Source organism: Mustelus asterias, chromosome 29 (genome assembly GCF_964213995.1).
Source record: "Mustelus asterias chromosome 29, sMusAst1.hap1.1, whole genome shotgun sequence".
Taxonomy (NCBI): Eukaryota; Metazoa; Chordata; class Chondrichthyes; order Carcharhiniformes; family Triakidae; genus Mustelus; species Mustelus asterias.
In genome coordinates this window covers 19,789,042-19,807,783 of record NC_135829.1, presented here as the reverse complement: position 1 = coordinate 19,807,783, position 18,742 = coordinate 19,789,042, and the positions used below count along the sequence as shown (strand labels likewise).

Here is an 18,742-nt window from a genome sequence, read left to right as displayed (position 1 = left end):
GTGACTCGTTATTCACCTGATGAAGGAGCAGCGCTCCGAAAGCTCGTGCTACATAACTTGTTGGACTTTAACCTGGTGTGAGACTTCTTACTGTGTTTACCCCAGTCCAACGCCGACGTTTCCACATCAACCCCAGAAGTGATTGGCGCATCATTCCATCCAACTCTGGGCAAGAGGATGGAAGAGTAAACACATCAGTTTCTTTTGATAAAGGAATTCTTGTTGATGTCCTAAGCACTCTAAAAAGGTCACCTAACACCCAATAGAATTCATGATGGAAGGAGCAAACGGGCCTTTCAACAACGCACGGTGATGGATTTGCAAATTCCTCTGCCCTGAATTCCGTTTCGGCTGCACCGTAAGGAGGAGATATTAAACAAATATTTGGCCATTTCCCTACAAGGGCAGTAGATAAATCAGCCATGCTAGCCCAGGCTCCAATGTACCTGGTCAAGGTGGCACAGTGGTTAGCACTGCTGCCTCACAGCGCCAGGGACCCAGGTTCAATTCTGGCCTCAGGGTCACTGACTGTGTGGAGTTTGCACATTCTCCCCTTGTCTGCGTGGGATTCCTCCGGGTGCTCCTGTTTCCTCCCACAGCCCAAGGATGTGAGGGTTAGGTTGATTGGCCATGCTAAATTGTCACTTAGTGTTTCAAGATGTGCAGGGATTGCTAGGGTAAATGCATAGGGTCTGGAGCCTGGGTAGGTGCTCTGTCAGAGAGTCGGTGTAGACTCAATGGGCCGAATGGCCTCTTTCTGCACTGTAGGCATTCTATGAACTGACCCACTCTTAGGAGAGACCCGGGACAAACAAGTGTCAATCTTGAAATTATATTCTAGTTTTTTTTCCTTTAGTTATTGTGCATAAGTCTATTCTATTCTACAATTGAGAGGACAAATGGTTAAACAGTTCCTGGGTCATTGACTGCTTCATTCTGCACTGCAGCTCCTCTGCAATCGCTCCATTTTTGGATGAAGTTCCCCCAGAGTTGCAATGTCAAATTGTTCCACTTCCCCGTCTAGTATTAACTGCACAGCGCGATCCAAGTGGAGGTCTACCCGCTTGGTGTATGTGATGTCCCTCATGCGCCCACGCCTAGGCTGACTCCTCATTCCCCTGCCCTCCACTTTTACCCTCTAGAAAAGATCTCCCTGACTTTTCCCCGCAATTCTACTGCAGAAATTCCAGCTCTTTTTTTTCCGAATCGCACAGACGCTTGACATTTTTGCTTTTATTTTTAGTTATCGTCAGGATGTGGGAGGTTCGGACGAGGCCTGGTTTGTTGGCCTGAGAAGGGGATGCGAGAGTTTTGCTTTGGACTGCACTCGCACGGGTGATGTTCAGTCAGGGCGTTCCGGGAGGGGAGGGGGGGGATTTCCTGAGCCAATGACGATGGTTGGTAGGATGGTGTGTGACTTTGAGAGGAACTTTAAGATGATGGTGTTCCCAACACATTGCTGCTTAACTTGGTATTTCCTGCTTTTCCTACTCTTTTGTCCGGATTGCGTGTCTGCTAATTTCCCACCCATCCTCTCTCTGTAGCTTGGCTGCTTGCCACTGTGTCAAAGTAATCCATGATCTTTCAAAATGTGTATTTCTTATTTTCCCCTAATCTCCTTTCTCACCTTAGACGCTTTCTGTGGACAGAAGGAACCACGATGCCTCTATTTATCTACCTCAACTGCTAGGAAGAAACATTTAGTCAAACCTCACAATGGCCTAAAACATTTTAGGGCCAATTAAGTAATTTTTGAAGTGTAGGAAACGCAAAAGCTAATCGGATGGTCTGACAATTCCAGAAGGTGGTGTCGAGGGCATTGGCTATCAGGAGAGGTTGAATCAATTAGGATTGTTTTCACTGGAAAGACAGAGGGCAGAATATTCCTATCCCGCTCGCCATGGGAATTGTAGCGGGCGGGACACGAGGCCATGCAAAGTTCCGTTGATCTTGGGCAGGATTTTCCAGTCTTGGGGCAAGCATGGTGGAAAATCCCACCCGGAGGCTGAGGGGAGACCTGATAGAGGTCTACAAAATTATCAGAGGCACAGACAGGGTGGATAGTCAGAGGCTTTTTCCCCAGGGTGGAAGTGTAAATTACAAGGGGGCACAGGTTCAAGGTGAGGAGGAGGAAAGTTTAAGGGGAAGTTTTACATGCGGAGAGTGGTGCGGCAGAGAGAGGGCAGCACGGCGGCACAGTGGTTAGCACTGTGTAAATACATTTTAAAACATCAGCCTGCGTTTAGTGCAGGAGCCCAATAATGTTGAAGGAATTGAGCGTTTCTGTAATTGTTTTCCTGGGATGTGGGTGTCTCGGCTAGGCTGGCATTCCTGCTTATCCCTAACAGACCTTGAGAAGGGAAATTAGGGATTAGCAGAATTAGCCAGACTTATCAGCAACACCCGCATCTTATAAATTACTCTTTAAAAAAAAATCCCTGAAATTCCCATCTGGATTCTGAGGCAGGGTAACTTGACGATGCAACTTCTGACTTTAAGCAAGAGTTGGACCAAACTGACACAGAAAAATTCACAAAGAGACCAAGGAACAAAGAAAAATACAGCACAGGAACAGGCCCTTCGGCCCTCCAAGCCCGGGCCGATCATGATGTCCCAATGATACTTTTTAAAAACCTGCCGTTACTCGGTCTATATCCCTCTATATTGATGTACCATCCAGATGCCTCTTAAAAGTTGCTAATGTGCCTGCTTCCGCCACCTCCTCTGGCAGCGTGTCCCAGACACCCATCAGCTTTTAAGTTTGAGTTTCTTCATTAGTGTCACAAGTAGGCCTACATTAACACTGCAATGAAGTTACTGTGAAAATCTCTTGTCGCCACACTCCGGCGCCTGTTCGGGTACACTGAGGGAGAATTTAACACGGACAATGCTTCTAACCAACACGTCTTTTGGACCATGGGAGGGAAGAGGAGCATCCGGAGGAAACCCACGCAGACACGGGGAGAATGTGCAAACTCCGCACAGACAGTGACCCAAGCCGGGAATCGAACCAGGGTCCCTGGCGCTGTGAGGCAGCAGTGCTAACCACTGTGCCACCATGCCACCCCAAAGAGCAGAAGAAATGGGAGCTGGAGTTGACCACTTGGCCCTTCAATCCTGGTCTGCCATTCAACAAGATCATGGATGATCCTCTACCTCAACCTCACCAACTCGTACTGCCCTCACATCCCTTAATTCCACCCCCCCCCCAATTGACCACCCTCTTGAATATGCTCAATGACTCTTTAGCATTGAGAATTTCCAAGATTCACAACCCTCTAAGTGAAGAAATTTTGATTTGTCCTGTTTGGAAATCAGCTGTCAATGGTCGGTCACTTTTGTCTATCTTACGCCATCCACTGGAGCTTGTCTGCAACTGCCCTGTGATGGTCCATCATCCAACTGCACCCAGGTCAACCCCTCTTCCTGTGGCCCTCCACTTCCCTGCTCTGACTGCATCGCTGTAATACTCACAGTTTCTTTCCTGGATGCCACTTCAGCTATAATGGCCGAGTGGTTAAGGCGTTGGACTTGAAATCCAATGGGGTTTCCCTGCGCAGGTTCGAGCCCTGCTCGCAGCGGTTATGATTGTGAAGTGTTTACTTCCACTATGGCCAGCTGAAATAGCTCAGTTGGGAGAGAGTTAGACTGAAGATCTAAAGGTTCCTGGTTCAATCCTGGGTTTCGGCAGGGCCCCTTTGCTGGCTTTCTGTGCTATCTGCAAATTGGCACCGTATTCCTTTAAAGAGGTAGTCATGATGTGGAGATGCCGGCGTTGGACTGGGGTAAACACAGTAAGGAGTTAATGTAACCTGGTGTTGTTAAACTTCTTACTTCCTTTAAAGAGGCCACTTCATCAGACTTCTCAAGAACTCCCCTTCATTTGTCAGATGGTCTTCAAGCAGAACTTTCAGTGGATGTTTTACTCCTCTTTATCGCAGTCCTAAAAGTTTAAAGTTTTTTAAAGTTCATTTATTAGTGTCACAAGTCGGCTTATATTAACACTGCAATGAAGTTACTGTGAAAATCCCCTAGTCGTCACACTCCTGTTTGGGCACACTGAGGGAGAATTTAGCACAGCCAATGCACCTAACCCACACATCTTTCGGACTGTGGGAGGAAACCGGAGCACCCGGAGGAAACCCACGCAGACATGGGGAGAACGTGCAGACTCCATATATCGACAGTGACCCAAGCCGGGAATCGAATCCGTGTCCCTGGCGCTGTGAGGCAGCAGTGCTAACCACTGTGCCACCAGCCCCGTATTAGATGGCAAGGCTGAGATTTTCCAGCCCCTTCCGCAGCCGGGAATCCTCACAGGCGGGACGGAACATTTGATGGTCTGGCCACGGGTCTGTCGATTTTGGGCGGTAGGTAATTCCCGGCTGGCGAAACTGGAAAACCCTGGCCCAGGAAATTCGACACAGAACATCAAGTGCGGCAGAGCGTGTAACAGAAACAGAGCATTGAAACAGAATGTTATTTTTAATTAAAGGAACCGGGATGAGAACCACATGGGAAGTGGAAGAGCAAGAAGAAAAATTTTTTAAAAACCAAATGGAGGAATAGAGGTAGAATTTAAAACATAAACAGGGAAGCCACAAACCTGACAGATTCCACAACCAAAGCACGGTGGCATGGTGGTTAGCACTGCTGTCTCACAGCGCCAGGGACCTGGGTTCGATTCCCGGCTTGGGTCACTGTCTGTGCGGAGACTGCACATTCTCCCTGTGTCTGCGTGGGTTTCCTCCGGGTGCTCCGGTTTCCTCCCACAGTCTGAAAGACGTGCAGGTTAGGATGCATTGGCCATGCTAAATTCTCCCTCAGTGTACCCGAACAGGTGCCAGAGTGTGGCGACTCGGGGATTTTCACAGTAACATCATCGCAGTGTTAATGTAAGCCTACTTGTGACACTAATAAATAAACTTTACTTTACTTCACATTGCTTCAAAACAGCCGGGCAGCGCATTAGGGAGGTGAGATTCTGAAACACATTGGGGTTTGTTGCACCGTTTCCTGATCCGCTCCGTCAAATGAGCTTTCATCAATCGGTTCAGTAACGCGCTCACTCTATATCACATGGTGGCAACGAGGAGGAAATGATGTCAGAGGGTGGACGGACCAGTAAAATTGGTGGGAAGAGCAATTCGGGTTTGACACAATGGACAACATCAAAGTATTCACTCTAGGCAGCACGGTGCCTCACAGCGCCAGGGAGCCGGGTTCAATTCCCCGGCTTGGGTCACTGCCTGTGTAGAGTCTGCACATTCTCCCCGTGTCTGCGTGGGTTTCCTCCGGGTGCTCCAGTTTCCTCCCACAGCCTGAAAGACGTGCTGGTTAGGTGGATTGGTCATGCTAAATTCTCCCTCAGTGTACCCAAACAGGCGCCGGAGCGTGGCGACTAGGGGATTTTCTCAGCAACTTCATTGCAGTGTTAATGTCAGACGACTTGTGACACTCATAAATCAATCAGTCACTCTCAGACCCTGGGGAAAATCGCATTTTTCGTTTTCATTTGCTGTTATATATTTCTGTGCAGTTCAACTGTGACAGAACTGAGAAACCCTGGGTGGAATCTTCCTGCCCCGCCAGCCACCACAATCCTGGCGAGCGAGGGAGCGAGACCTGGCGGGAAGTCAAAGATCGGTTCCCCAACCGCGGGGAGTGCGTTTGGAATCCTGGCTTTCCCAGTGGCTTAAAGGTGGGTTCAATATCCCGCATGTCGCGTATTTATCGAACTTTTACTGATTCCAGCAGCCTTGTAGCTGAACAGGGGCACTTTAAGAGAATGCTTGCCATAACGTCATTGGCTGTTTGCGGGGGTGGGTAACTGGGCAATGTAACGTTGCAGCCTGCAGTGTTAACACCTCCGGAATAAAGCTCTTAGTCTTTTGTTGGACATCCACGGCTTCCTAAAATCAATCCTGCAAACACCACACCCCGGGGCTCTGTCGGGAACCCCATTTTGATCCCAGGAATGCTCCTTAAAAAGCTAACACACCCGGGTTCGATTCCAGCCTCGGGTGACTGTTGTTATTTATTTATCAGTGTCACAAGTAGGCTTACATTAACACTGCAATGAAGTTACTGTGAAACCCCCCTAATCGCCACACTGCGACGTCTGTTCGGGTACACTGAGGGAGAATTTAGCACCTAACCAGCACGTCTTTCAGACTATGGGAGGAAACCGGAGCACCCGGAGGAAACCAACACAGACACAGGGGGGAACGTGCAGACTCCACACAGACAGTGACTCAAGCCACGAATCGGACCTGGGTCCCTGACGCTGTGAGGCAGCAATGCCACCGTGCTGCCCACTGTCAGTGCCCACCGCACACTGTCTGCGTGGAGCTTGCACTTTCTCCTCGTGTCTGCGTGGGTTTCTTCCCGATGCTCCGATTTCCTCCCACAGTCCGAAACGCACTCCACCTTCTGGAGAGGGTGGTGACGGTCTGGAATGCGCTGCCTGGGAGGGCGGGTGGAGGCGGGCTGCCTCACATCCTTTAAAAAGTAGCTGGATGAACGCGTGGCACATCATAACATTCAGGGCTATGGGCCAAGTGCTGGTAAAATGGGATTGGGTGGGAGGTCAGGCATTTCACATGTGTTGGTGCAGACTCGATGGGCCGAAGGGCCTCTTCTGTGTTTCTGCAGGAGGAACTCTTCTGAAATGCAGATACGAAAACACAACAAAACTTAGTCCAACTTATAAATCAAAGAATGGGTTTAATAAAGAGGCATCATTACTCCAGACTTGGGGCCTCACCCTGGGCCTCTTCAAGCTCCCTACATAGTTTCTTATTTATAGTGAATCAGCTGGTCAGCTGACTATTACATCACTCTATAATTGGTTCCATGGTTTATTGGGTCAGCTGACCCTTACATCTTGGTCACATTACATCCAATACAAAGTTGTCACCAGTTTCATTCCAACAGATTCCCTTTATTTCATTTTGTTTTCATTTTCAAAATAATTTAAGACAACCCCATCCTCCAGTATTCTTAATAACTTTCCAGTACCTGCACCCCTTTTTGTAAAACGGTCGGATACCTGTAGATCAGCACTGACCCAGTTAAGTTTGGAAACTTCCTTGTTTTCCAACGTTTGCCAAATCAATTCTGAATCTTTTTTCCTCTGCACTTGTTGAGTGAACATTGTCCCATAAAGACCCATTGTCCACATAACACTCCATTGGTACTTTCTTACCCGATGTGCCCATAAAAAATAATTCGGTTAATGTGTTAGACAAACATATCCCCATATCCAACCCCTCCACTAACGCTAGGGTTCCAGTTGCCAATGTACTTTTGACCACCCGTTTTATTTTCCTTGCTTCCCAGGCCAAGAGGCAACATTTTCCTTCCTTACCCACCAGGAATATTATGAATCCAGCACCCCTTGATTGTCTATCTGGTAGATTGGCATGTGAAGTATCACTAAGCACAACCAATTTCATATCTTCCGGTTCTCCTAGTGCTGGGACTTTAATTACACACTCCTCTAATTTTAACTTTTTAAATGTTTTATTAGCCTGCAGGATCTCTCTGACTGTGGCGTGCTTCAACAGATTACTGAGCTCTAGGACATTATAGCTCCCATCTGGCCTTGTCTGTGTGTGTAGCTAATTTAGCTGTCCTATCATACTCCTCAACAACTCTTGTTTCTTTCTCGTTGGCCCGTTCCTCTTTTTCCATTGAGCTTTCTCTGGTGATGGGAATGGGATCAATACTGTTTAGATATCCCTGTTTTCTCTTCCTGTTGGGGAGCACCTCAGCGGTCACGGACATTCAGCCTCTGATCTTCGGGTAAGCGTTCTCCAAGGCGGCCTTCATGACGCACGACAGCGCAGAGTCGCTGAGCAGAGACTGATAGCCAAGTTCCACACACATGAGGATGGCCTAAACCGGGATGTTGGATTTATGTCACATTATCAGTAACCCCCACTGCTTGCCTCCTGAACTTGCAGAATCTCACTGGCTGTCCTGTCTGGAGACAATACACATCTCTTTAACCTGTGCTTAATGCTCCCTCCACTCACATTGTCTGTATCTTTAAGACCTGGTTGGCTGTAGAGATTCGCATTCTAATCAGTATTCTGTAACTTGATTTTGTGTCTCTGTATGCCCTGCTTGAGAGCAGATATCCACTCCATCTGACAAAGGAGCAGCGCTCCGAAAGCTAATGGTATTTGCTACCAAATAAACCTGTTGGACTTTAACCTGGTGTTGTTAAAACTCTTACTGTGTTCACCCCAGTCCAACGCCGGCATCTCCACATCATGACTACTCATCGTTATACCAGAGGTACTTTGTCGGATTCAAGACCAAGATATTGAAAAACTGCGTGACTCTTTACTTTAAGTTCTGTTTTCAGCTTCTCAATTATCCTTTTTTCCAAATTCTTCTTGCCACCCCTGAGGAAATCATCCACGTGCATTATAAAAATTCCAGCTAATTTTCCTTTAGTCTTCCAGTAAAACATTGCTGGATCGGCTTTTAACTGGACACAGCCAGTCTTCAGTAATACAGATTGTACAGAGAAATACCAAACCCTTGATGCATCACTTAACCCATACACACATTTATTTAATTTCCACAAATGTCGCTGTCCCACTGCTTCTTTGGGTGGCCTCAAAAACTTTCCTTTGAAACATTTCGCCCTGCAGAAATGCCGCTTTGATATCAGTTGGTTTACACATCCAATTATGAGATGTTAGAACAGCGAATAAAATAAATCAGTGTCACTTTCCTTGCTGTGGGTGAATCAACCCTAATTTCTCTCCCATCCAAATGTTCCTCATACCCACGGGCTACTCATCTGCCTTTAGCTTTATACGTTCCATCTTGCAAAACTTTCTCTGTGCAAACCCACCCATGGGACAAAGCAGGCTGCCCTTCATCTGGTACCTCGGTGTATACTCCAAACTCCTTCCAACTGTCCAGCTCCCTTCGTTTGGCCTCTCTTACTTCCGCAAGCTCCATTTTGTTTGCAGCTATTAATACTTCCTTATCATGGGGGCTTCTACTCCTATTCCGATCATTGGTTTGATTCCTAGCCTTCCTCATTAAGCTCCAGCCTCTACTGCCATGTCTCTTCCTGTCAGGGCTGCTGCTCTCAGACCGCTGTTCTCTGTTGACACACCTTCGGTCACAGATTCGTGACTTTTTCCTGGGTTCACGAATGCTTACTGTCTCATCCTCAGGACTTAGGCCTCGCTTTTTTTGTTTCCAGCTGTCCACCCCATTTTCCCAGTCGATAGCTTTGCCTTCTTGCCCTCACTCTTGGATGTTGAGCTTGTACTTTCCTGAGGCCTTTCCTGCTTTCCCAATTATAGTGGCCTCCCTCTACTCTCTTGACCCTTCAGGTATGTATGATACCACTGTGTCTACTTTGGGTAGCTGAACCTTTGAAGTAGCAGTTTCATCCCCTGCTTCACTGGTACTTTGTTGATCATCAGATTCCCTCTCATCTATTGTTGACTGATCCTCATAATAACTCAGGGTTTGTGCATGTGAGGTACAAGATGCCTCCTGCACTTCTGCATCTTGCTCAAATGTTCCAAATTCATACCCAAGTCCCACTACTCTCGAAGAGTGGGCTCGCACTGTCTGGTTACCATGTTGTACTGGAACTATCTTGCCGTCTGTTCCTATCGCTTTCCCCGGCCCTTTCCACTCTTTTTTGCCCTCTCTTTTATAGTAGACCCTATCCCCTTTCTCATAGTATATCCCCGAAGGTCTTATGCGATGCCTTAGGCTCCTTCTTATCCGTTCTGAAACCTCAGCCTTAATGAAGGCTTTTCTCCCTGCATGCATAGCGTTTAAGTGTGCAGAAAACATGAAGCTAATGCTTGTCCCTTCTAGTGCCGGGGGAGCATCTGTTAATACTGACAGCAATTTTGGATTCCTCCCGTATACCAGCTGGTGTGGACTATAGCCCCCACACCATTTGTAACGAACTTTTCACATGCACTGTCCATGCTAATGCAACCTGCAATTTACAGCCCGGTTGATCCGCCAAAATTTTATGCAACATGTCACCTATAACCGCGCGATTCCTTTCACAGAGGCCAGTGCTGAATGGACTTTGCTGCTGTGTGCATTATTACAATATTTAAATTTTCGCACATATCTTGAAATACATCATTTGTGAATTTACCCCCATTGTCCGTCAAAAATTTAGACGGTGCCCCCAGTCCTGTTCCAATCCAGTGGGTCATAATTTTATCTATAATGGTCTTCTTACCTTTGCTGTAAATCACCGTGGATATGCTAAACCGGGTGGTCATGTCCACAAAGTGCAATAGATAGACGACTTTGTCCTTGTCCCATATCTTTAGATCCATTGCTACTACATCATTGAAATCTCGTGCTAGTGGTAGACTCACAACTGGATGCTGGGGTGTCCTTCTATATTTTATGCAAATTTCATACTGGGCTGATATTTGTTCTATGAGATCATTATATCCTTTGTCCAGCACACCTGCCTCCTGCAGCAGTGCTCTCTCAGTCTCTGTGCTGTTGGATGAACAAACTGCATATGGAGTTTCAGAATAATTTTCTTTTTGTCCATCGTGCTGTTGTCTATTAGCGACACTAATGCCTCATGAATCCTTTGGTCTGATCATTTCGGTTCACTTAAAGGAAGACAATAATGGCCAGATCTTGTAAAATGTAGGTCCACAGTTTTCCCAAATATCACAGCTTTATCCTGTTTCAAATCGATGGTCATCTGAGCTTTCCTCATCGCAGACCTGCTGAAGGTATATCACTGGAAACTACATCTGTACTTAAAAATAAACTGATTCCCACAATCTTACAGGAAAGTATCACTCTTTGGAGGACGTTAGAGTCATCTCCAAATCTAAAGCAAGTGGAACTATCATGTTCTTTTACTTTCTTTCGGTCTTTATGATCAAGAGACCCTAAATAACAATCTAGCCAATCTTGGCTGCAGACAGTGGAAGTACATCCACTATCTAAAACAGCACAGTTGAAAGAGTCTATCATCAGGACGCTCATTATGGGACTCAACTTTTCTGCCACCAAAACAATGCCTTCCTGGTCCTTATCCTCGTCGGTTTCCACGTATTCTGTGTCACATGTGGTTTCAAAGGCAAGATTTCTTCTTTTCGGACAGTTGACAATGTAGTGGTATGGGGAATCGCATTGGAAACAGTGATTCACAATCCCTCTAGCATTCCTTCGATTTAAACGTCTTTTAAATCCCAAGTGCGTCTTCTTTCCCCATTTCGACACTCGGTCCATTATTAGCGTAACTGTCTCTGTTTAAAGGCCTTCGTGCACCATTTGGTCTGGACACGCGGTTGAGTCACCATTGACTCCTCTGTTCTGGGCGCTATGGCACTCCGGTCTGCGTTGTACAAGGTGGCGGGGAAGGATTGTTTCCCGAAAAACTTTTTTAATGATGCTGCCATTTGATCGAAGAGGGGGTCTGTTCCCCTTACTTGTATTCCAGTCATTACTGAAAGAGTATCCATGTGCGACAGACATGCACAGTCCAATGACTTAAAGGCCAATGCTGCATCTGGAATCTCCACATTAAACTTCATTAGCCTGTTACGCCCCTATCAAAATCCATGATGTACTCTTCCATGGACTGAATGTCTTGCCTCCTAATCCTGTCAAACATCACCCATCCTTCATAATTCTCCAAGAACTCATCTTTCTGATGAAACTTATTTAAGTATCGTATCAGGAGCTGCAGCCCTTTGATGCGCATCAATTGGACACGAGGCACGAAGCTTCGGTAAAAGAAGGCTTTTATTAACTAACAATGGAACTATCAGAACTTTAACACACTATCCCAGACTGAAGGGGTCCCGCCCGAGCAGGGGGTCTTATACCTCTCCCAGGAGGCGGAGCCCGACTGGGATGTGCCACAACAGTAACAACCACAGGTGTAACAACCCCACCCTAACCCAACAACAACATTAGAACAAACCCACAGTGGGAACCAACGATGGTTCACCACACCCTTCTTCTTCATTCAGGGCATCTGCTGTCCAATGGGAAAATACTTTGCTTCTTATCTTGCTCCTAAGTGGAAATGACAAAGCTAATGCCAGACCTTGCTTTCTTCTCAGTATTGTGGTGACAAGGATCCACATTTCCACCTCTGCCTTCCATTGCCAATATGGTTCAGCGTCTGAAAAGACAAGGGGGACAATCCAATCCCACTGGTTTATTTCTACCTTCTGCCATGGTCGTCGCACTTTTTCAAAAACAAACACCAAATTACGATGGGTTTTTTCCTCTGCTACCAACGTTTCTTCAGCAGGAACTCTTCAAAAATGCACATACGAAAATACAACAAAGCTTACTCCAACTTTTAAATCAAAGAAAGGGTTTAATAAAGAAAGATCTTTACTCCAAACTTGGGGCCGCGCCCTGGGCCACTCCAAGCTCACCACAATTCTACAAAGTTTCTTATTTATAGCGAATCAGCTGACTATTACATCACTCTGTAATTGGTTCCATGGTTTACTGGGTCAGCTGACCCTTACATCTGCCTCACGGCGCCAGGGACCCGGATTCAATTCCTGGCTTGGGTCACTATCTGTGTGGAGTTTGCACGTTCTCCCCGTGTCTGCGTGGGTTTCCTCCGGTTTCCTCCCACAGTCCAATGATGTGCGGGTTAGGGTGGATTGGCCATGCCAAATTGCCCCTTAGTGTCAGGGGGACTAGCTAGGGTAAATGCAAGGGGTTATGGGGATAGGGCCTGGGTGGGATTGTGGTGGGTGCAGACTCGATGGGCCAAATGGCTCCTTCTGTACTATAGGATTCTATGATTGGCTAACTGGTGAGCTGATGAACAGTGCAAGATCTCGTGCGTTCAGCTCCTCCGCCCTCCAATGGAAGCCACCTCAACCTCTGCTCCCGCCACTTGGGGTGGGATTTTCCAGTCACACGCGCCCCAGGACTGGAAATTCTTGCCTGAGCTCAATGGACCTTTAAATGGTCTGCCAAATTTTCTGTCCTGCCCACTACGATTCCCGCAATGGGCGTGGCGGGAGATTTTCAGGCCTGGTCTCTAGAATGGAAAATTCCACCTTACTTCATTGAGGGTGAGTCAGTTGGGGATGTCCTGTGGGAACTGTTGAAATGGAGTGTTTGGTTTTCTTTCTCTTGTAAATGTACATTTGACCGAAGGCTACTTAAAAGAACTCATGTCATTAAATATTGCGAAACTTAATATTTCCTGTCAGGGCTGGTAACATTGATTTTGTTTTACAATTCAGTCATATGACATGGGCATATGACATCATTCATTGTCCAACTCTGAGAGCATTTAAGAGTCAACCACATTGCTGTGGCTCTGGAGTCACATGTAGGCCAGACCGGGTAAGGACAGCAGATTTCCTTCCCTAAAGGGACATTAATGAACCAGATGGGTTTTTCCAACTATCGACTCATGCTTTTAATTCCAAATTTCTGTTGTATTCAAATTTCACCATCTGCCTTGGTGGGATTCGAACCCAAGTCCCCAGAGCATTACCCTGGTGAAATAAATCCTCAGAGGTGATGCACTATCAATCAAGTCAAGACTAGTTGTGAGCAAGACAAATCGGTTTCTATTAGCAAGAACTTGGAGCCATCCCTGTCGGAGATCTGGTCTGTACTGAAGGCTAGGGGGAGGAGCCACCACCTTTATACCCGGACCAGGGGGAGGAGTCTTGGGCGGAACCGACAGGGATGTGCCACATATACAGGTCATAATAAATACTAACTAACAGTGGTTAACCACAACAGATAACAGATAACAGTGGTTTACCACAAGAGGTCGGTGTCCCTTCACCAGATTCCCTTTATGTACGAACGCTACTCCATTTGTAGAGTGCTTCAGGAGCTTAGTCAGATTCCAGAGTGTCAGAAGACCTGACATTCCCAGTTTTATACCCAGATGAGGCTCCCTGATTGGGCAGGCAATTATTACCTCAATCAGGGACATCTTTTGTTGTCCAACCAAATAAACAAAATCAACTTAACTCAGGGACAACTCAAAAGGGGCGGCTCCCTAAAAGGAGGGGAAGCGCCCAAAACAAAAGACAAAAAGGAAAAGAAACTTAAAACATCAAATTAAAATGTGATTAAAGGGGTCAACAATACACCCCAGTCCCTGCGGTGCCCAGCGGGCACGGAAGGCATTAATGGTACCCTCGGACACCGCATGCTCCCTCTCCAGGGACACCCGGCCACGAATGTATTACCTGAATTAGGGAGTTCATACTCCAAGAGGCCAACCTCAGGGGCCTTGTTGATGTCATAACACCTGGATTTCTGGATTACTAGTCCAGTGACAATAACACTACGCCACTGCTTCTCCGACACTGGGAATGACAATTGTGGTCAGTGTGCGTGACACATATTTCAAAGTCATCTGTATGCACCGTTACAAACACAGTGTGGTGTCTTTATTGAACTGAACATAACATGACTGCTCCTCCTCCCAGACATTCCCACACATGACTATGGCAAGCCAGATAGGATGTGGAGATGCCAGCGTTGGACTGGGGTAAACACAGTAAGAAGTCTCACAACACCAGGTTAAAGCCCAACAGGTTTATTTGGCAGCAAAAGCCACTAGCTTTCGGAATGCTGCTCCTTCGCCAGGTGTAGTAAACCTGTTGGACTTTAACCTGGTGTTGTGAGACTTCTTACTAAGCCAGATAGGACACATAGTCATGGTTGCATTTCATAGAATTCCGACAGTGCAGAAGGAGGCCATTCAGCCCATCGAGTCTGCACCGACTCTCGGAAAGAGCATCTTACCCAGGCCCACTCCCCAGCTCTATCCCCCATAACCCTGCGCATTTACCATGGCCAATCCACTCAACCCACGCAGCCCTGGACACTAAGGGGCAATTTAGCATGGCCAATCCACCTAACCTATACATTTTTGGACAGTGGGAGGAAACCCACGCAGACACGGGGCGAATGTGCAGACTCCGCACAGACAGTGACCCGAAGCCGGAGTCGAACCCGGGTCCCTGGCTGTGAGGCAGCAGTGCCAACCACTGCGCCGCCCCTTCAAAAAGGGCATATCCATTTTGAAGAGTGGCAGTTTGTACAAAATTCTCATCAAGTCCGTTTCCCAATCTCTCTCAGAGACTTTGGTCAACTTTTAATTTGAGAGCAATAGTCACTCCTTGATATCTTACCCAAGTGGCAATTCTTTTGTGGTGAACCATCGTTGGTTCCCACCAGGTAGTACTGAGCCAGGGTCTGGCCAGTACTATGAGTCTGTATATATGTTGCTGTTGGGGTTAGGGTTGGATTGTTCTACATGTTACTGTTGGGGTTAGGGTTGGGCTGTTCTACCTGTATTATAGTTATTATGGTACATCCCAGTCGGGCTCTGCCTCCTGGGAGAGGTATAAAGGTCACTGCTCTGTCTGGGACCCCTCAGTCTGGGATCGTGTATTATATATGGTAGCTCTATTGTAGTAGTCAATAAAAGCCTTTATTTCCTCGAGCATCTCTAGCCTCGTGAGTTATATCGCGCATCATCTTTATTGGTTAATTGAGGCTGGAACATTCTAGTTTGTTGTTTTAGTTCCTAACTCTTTGGACATTTCTTGCTCTACACCCCAGCTATGATTGTAACACGACATTCTGCATTCTCTCCTTTCCTTCTCTATGCTTTGTCTGTATAGCGTGCAAGAAACAATACTTTTCTCAGTATACTAATACATGTGGCAATAATAAATCAAATCAAATCAAAATGGACACAGACGATCCCATGCCATCATATGAAGATCAGAGCAGTTCTTCAAATGCTGATGCCCAGGGCGATATTTATTGGCAAAGTGATGTGAGTAAAACAGATGATCTTTTTTATCTAATGTGCTTTCTGTGGGAGCTGGTTGTGTACAAATTGCCTTCCGCTTTCCCCGCCAACAGTAACAACACTTCAGAAGTATCTAATTGACTGTCATGTGTTCAATAAGTTGTTGTCTTTGTTGTTTGACATTATCCTGTTAGCTTTGTGATGGATTTAATGGAACACAAACCGGATTTAAAATAAATATCTAGTTTGGAATGAAGCACATCAAACAGGGTATTACGTGCGATGCAGCAACCTGCCAAAGCTACTGCGATACTGCCTGCCGCACCCACGATCTCCAACACCCAGAACAGGGGCAGAAGATGCAGAGGAACACCACCCCATGCAACCCCTCTCCACGTCACGCACTAGCCAGTGAACATGTTCCTTCATTTTTAGAATCATAGAATCCCGACAGTGCAGAAGAGGCCATTCGGCCCACTGAGTCTGCACTGACTCTCTGACAGTGTATCTTATCCAGGCCCTCTCCCCTGCCTTATCCCTGTAACCCACCAATGCCTCTAATTTCTCAGGAGGCTAAGGATTTTGGCACGTCCATTACGACTCTCACCAAGGCACATGCAACACAGAAAGCATCCTTTCTGGTTGTATCACAGCTTGGTCTGGCTCCTGCCCTGTCCAAGACTGCAAGAAACTATAAAGGGTCATGAACGTAGCCCAGTCCATCACGCAAACCACCCTCCCATCCATTGACTCTGTCTACACTTCCTGCTGCCTCAGCAAAGCAGCCAGCATAATCAAGGACCCCATGCACAATAATAAATCAGAAAAACCCCAAACATTTACCATGGCTAATCCTCCTAACCTACACATCTTGGGACACTAAGGGGCAACTTTTAAAAACTTTTTAAAATTCATTCGTGGGACATGGGTGTCGCTGGTTGGCCAGCATTTATTACCCATCTCTACTTGCCCTTGAGAATGTGGTGGTGAGCTGCCTTCTTGAATCGCTGCAGTCCATGATCTGTGGGTTGCCAGAGTCATATGTGGGAATGTCTGGGAGGGAGGGCAGCCATGTTACGTTCAGTTCAATAAAGACACCACACTGTGTTTGTAACAGTGCGTACGGAACAATGACGTTAGGGTGGGAATTCCGGGATTTTGATCCAGTGACTGTGAAGGAACGGCGATATGTTTCCAAGTCAGGATGGTGAGTGGCTTGGAGGGGAACTTGCAGGTGGTGATGTTCCCATGTATCTGCTGTCCTTGTCCTTCTTGATGGAAGTGGTCACAGATTTGGAAGGTGCTGTCTAAGAATTTTTGGTGAATTGCTGCAGTGCATCTTGTAGATGGCACACACTGCTGCTACTGAGCATCGGTGGTGGAGGGAGTGGATGTTTGTGGATGGGGTGCCAATCAAGCGGGGCTGCTTTGTCCTGGATGGTGTCAAGCTTCTTGAGTGTTGTTGGAGCTGCACCCATCCAGGCAAGTGGGGAGTATTCCATCACACTCCTGACTTGTGCCTTGTAGATGGTGGATAGGCTTTGGGGAGTCAGGAGGTGAATTACTCGCCGCAGTATTCCCAGCCTCTGACCTGCTCTTGTAGCCACTGTGCTTATGTGGTGAGTCCAGTTGAGTTTCTGGTCAATGGTAACCCCAAGGATGTTGACAGTGGGGGATTCAGTGATGGTTACACCATTGAATGTCAAGGGGCGGTGGTTAGAGTGTCTCTTATTGGCGATGGTCATTGCCTGGCATTTGTGTGGCGTGAATGTTACTTGCCACTTGTCAGCGCAAGCCTGGATATTGTCCAGATCTTGTTGCATTTGAACATGGACTGCTTCAGCATCTGAGGAGTCGCGAATGGTGCTGAACATTGTGCAGTCATTGGCAAACATCCCCACTTCCGACCTTATGATGGAGGGAAGGTCATTGATGAAGCAGCTGAAGATTGTTGGGCCTAGGACACTACCCTGAGGGACTCCTGCAGAGATGTCCTGGAGCTGAGATGATTGACCCTCCACAACCACAACCATCTTCCGATGTACCAGGTATGACTCCAACCAGCGGAGAGTTTGCCCCCTGATAGCCATTGATACCTGTTTTGCTAGGGCTCCTTGATGTCACACTTGGTCGAATGTGGCCTTGATGTCAAGGGCTGTCACTCACCTCACCTCTGGAATTCAGCTCTTTTGTCCATGTTTGAACCAAGGCTGTAATGAGGTCAGGAGCTGAGTGACCCTGGCGAAACCCAAACTGGGCGTCACTGAGCAGGTTATTGCTGAGCAAGTGCTGCTTGATTGCACTGTTGATGACCCCTTCCATCACTTTACTTATAATCGAGAGTAGACTGCGGTAATTGGCTGGGTTGGATTTGTCTGGCTTTTTGTGTACAGGACATACCTGGGCAATTTTCCACATTGTTGGGTCGATGCCAGTGTTGTAACTGTACTGGAAGAGCTTGGCTTGGGAGCGGCAAGTTCTAGAGCGCAAGTCTTCAGTACTATTGCTAGAATGTTATCAGGGCTCACTGCATTTGCAATATCCAGTGCCTTCAACTGTTTCTTGATATAATGTCGAGTGAATTGGATTGGCTGGAGACTGGCATCTGAGATGCTGGGGCCTATTGGAGGAGGCTGAGATGGATCATCCACTTGGCACTGCTGGCTGAAGATTGCAGCGAATGCCTTATCTTTTGCACTGATGTGCTGGGCTCCTCTATCATTGAGGATGGGGATATTTGTGGAGCCTCCTCCTCCACTGAGTTGTTTAATTGTCCACCACCATTCACGACTGGATGTGGCAGGACTGCAGAACTTAGATCTGATCCGTTGGTTGTGGGATCGCTTAGCTCTGTCTATCAGTTGATGTGATCACTTTACTACAGCCGATCCACTTAGCCTGTACATTTTTGGATGGGTTGCTGGGTCAAAA

General features: G+C 47.0%; 2 non-coding genes across 2 annotated transcripts; both read left to right on the top strand.

The window, feature by feature from the left end:
* The first annotated feature begins 3,499 nt into the window (after window positions 1–3,499).
* Window positions 3,500–3,581, top strand: trnas-uga (transfer RNA serine (anticodon UGA)). Its single transcript has one exon. It is a non-coding gene; the product is annotated as a tRNA-Ser (tRNA).
* A 36-nt stretch (window positions 3,582–3,617) lies between these two features.
* trnaf-gaa (transfer RNA phenylalanine (anticodon GAA)) lies at window positions 3,618–3,690 on the top strand. Its single transcript has one exon. It is a non-coding gene; the product is annotated as a tRNA-Phe (tRNA).
* Window positions 3,691–18,742: the final 15,052 nt, after the last annotated feature.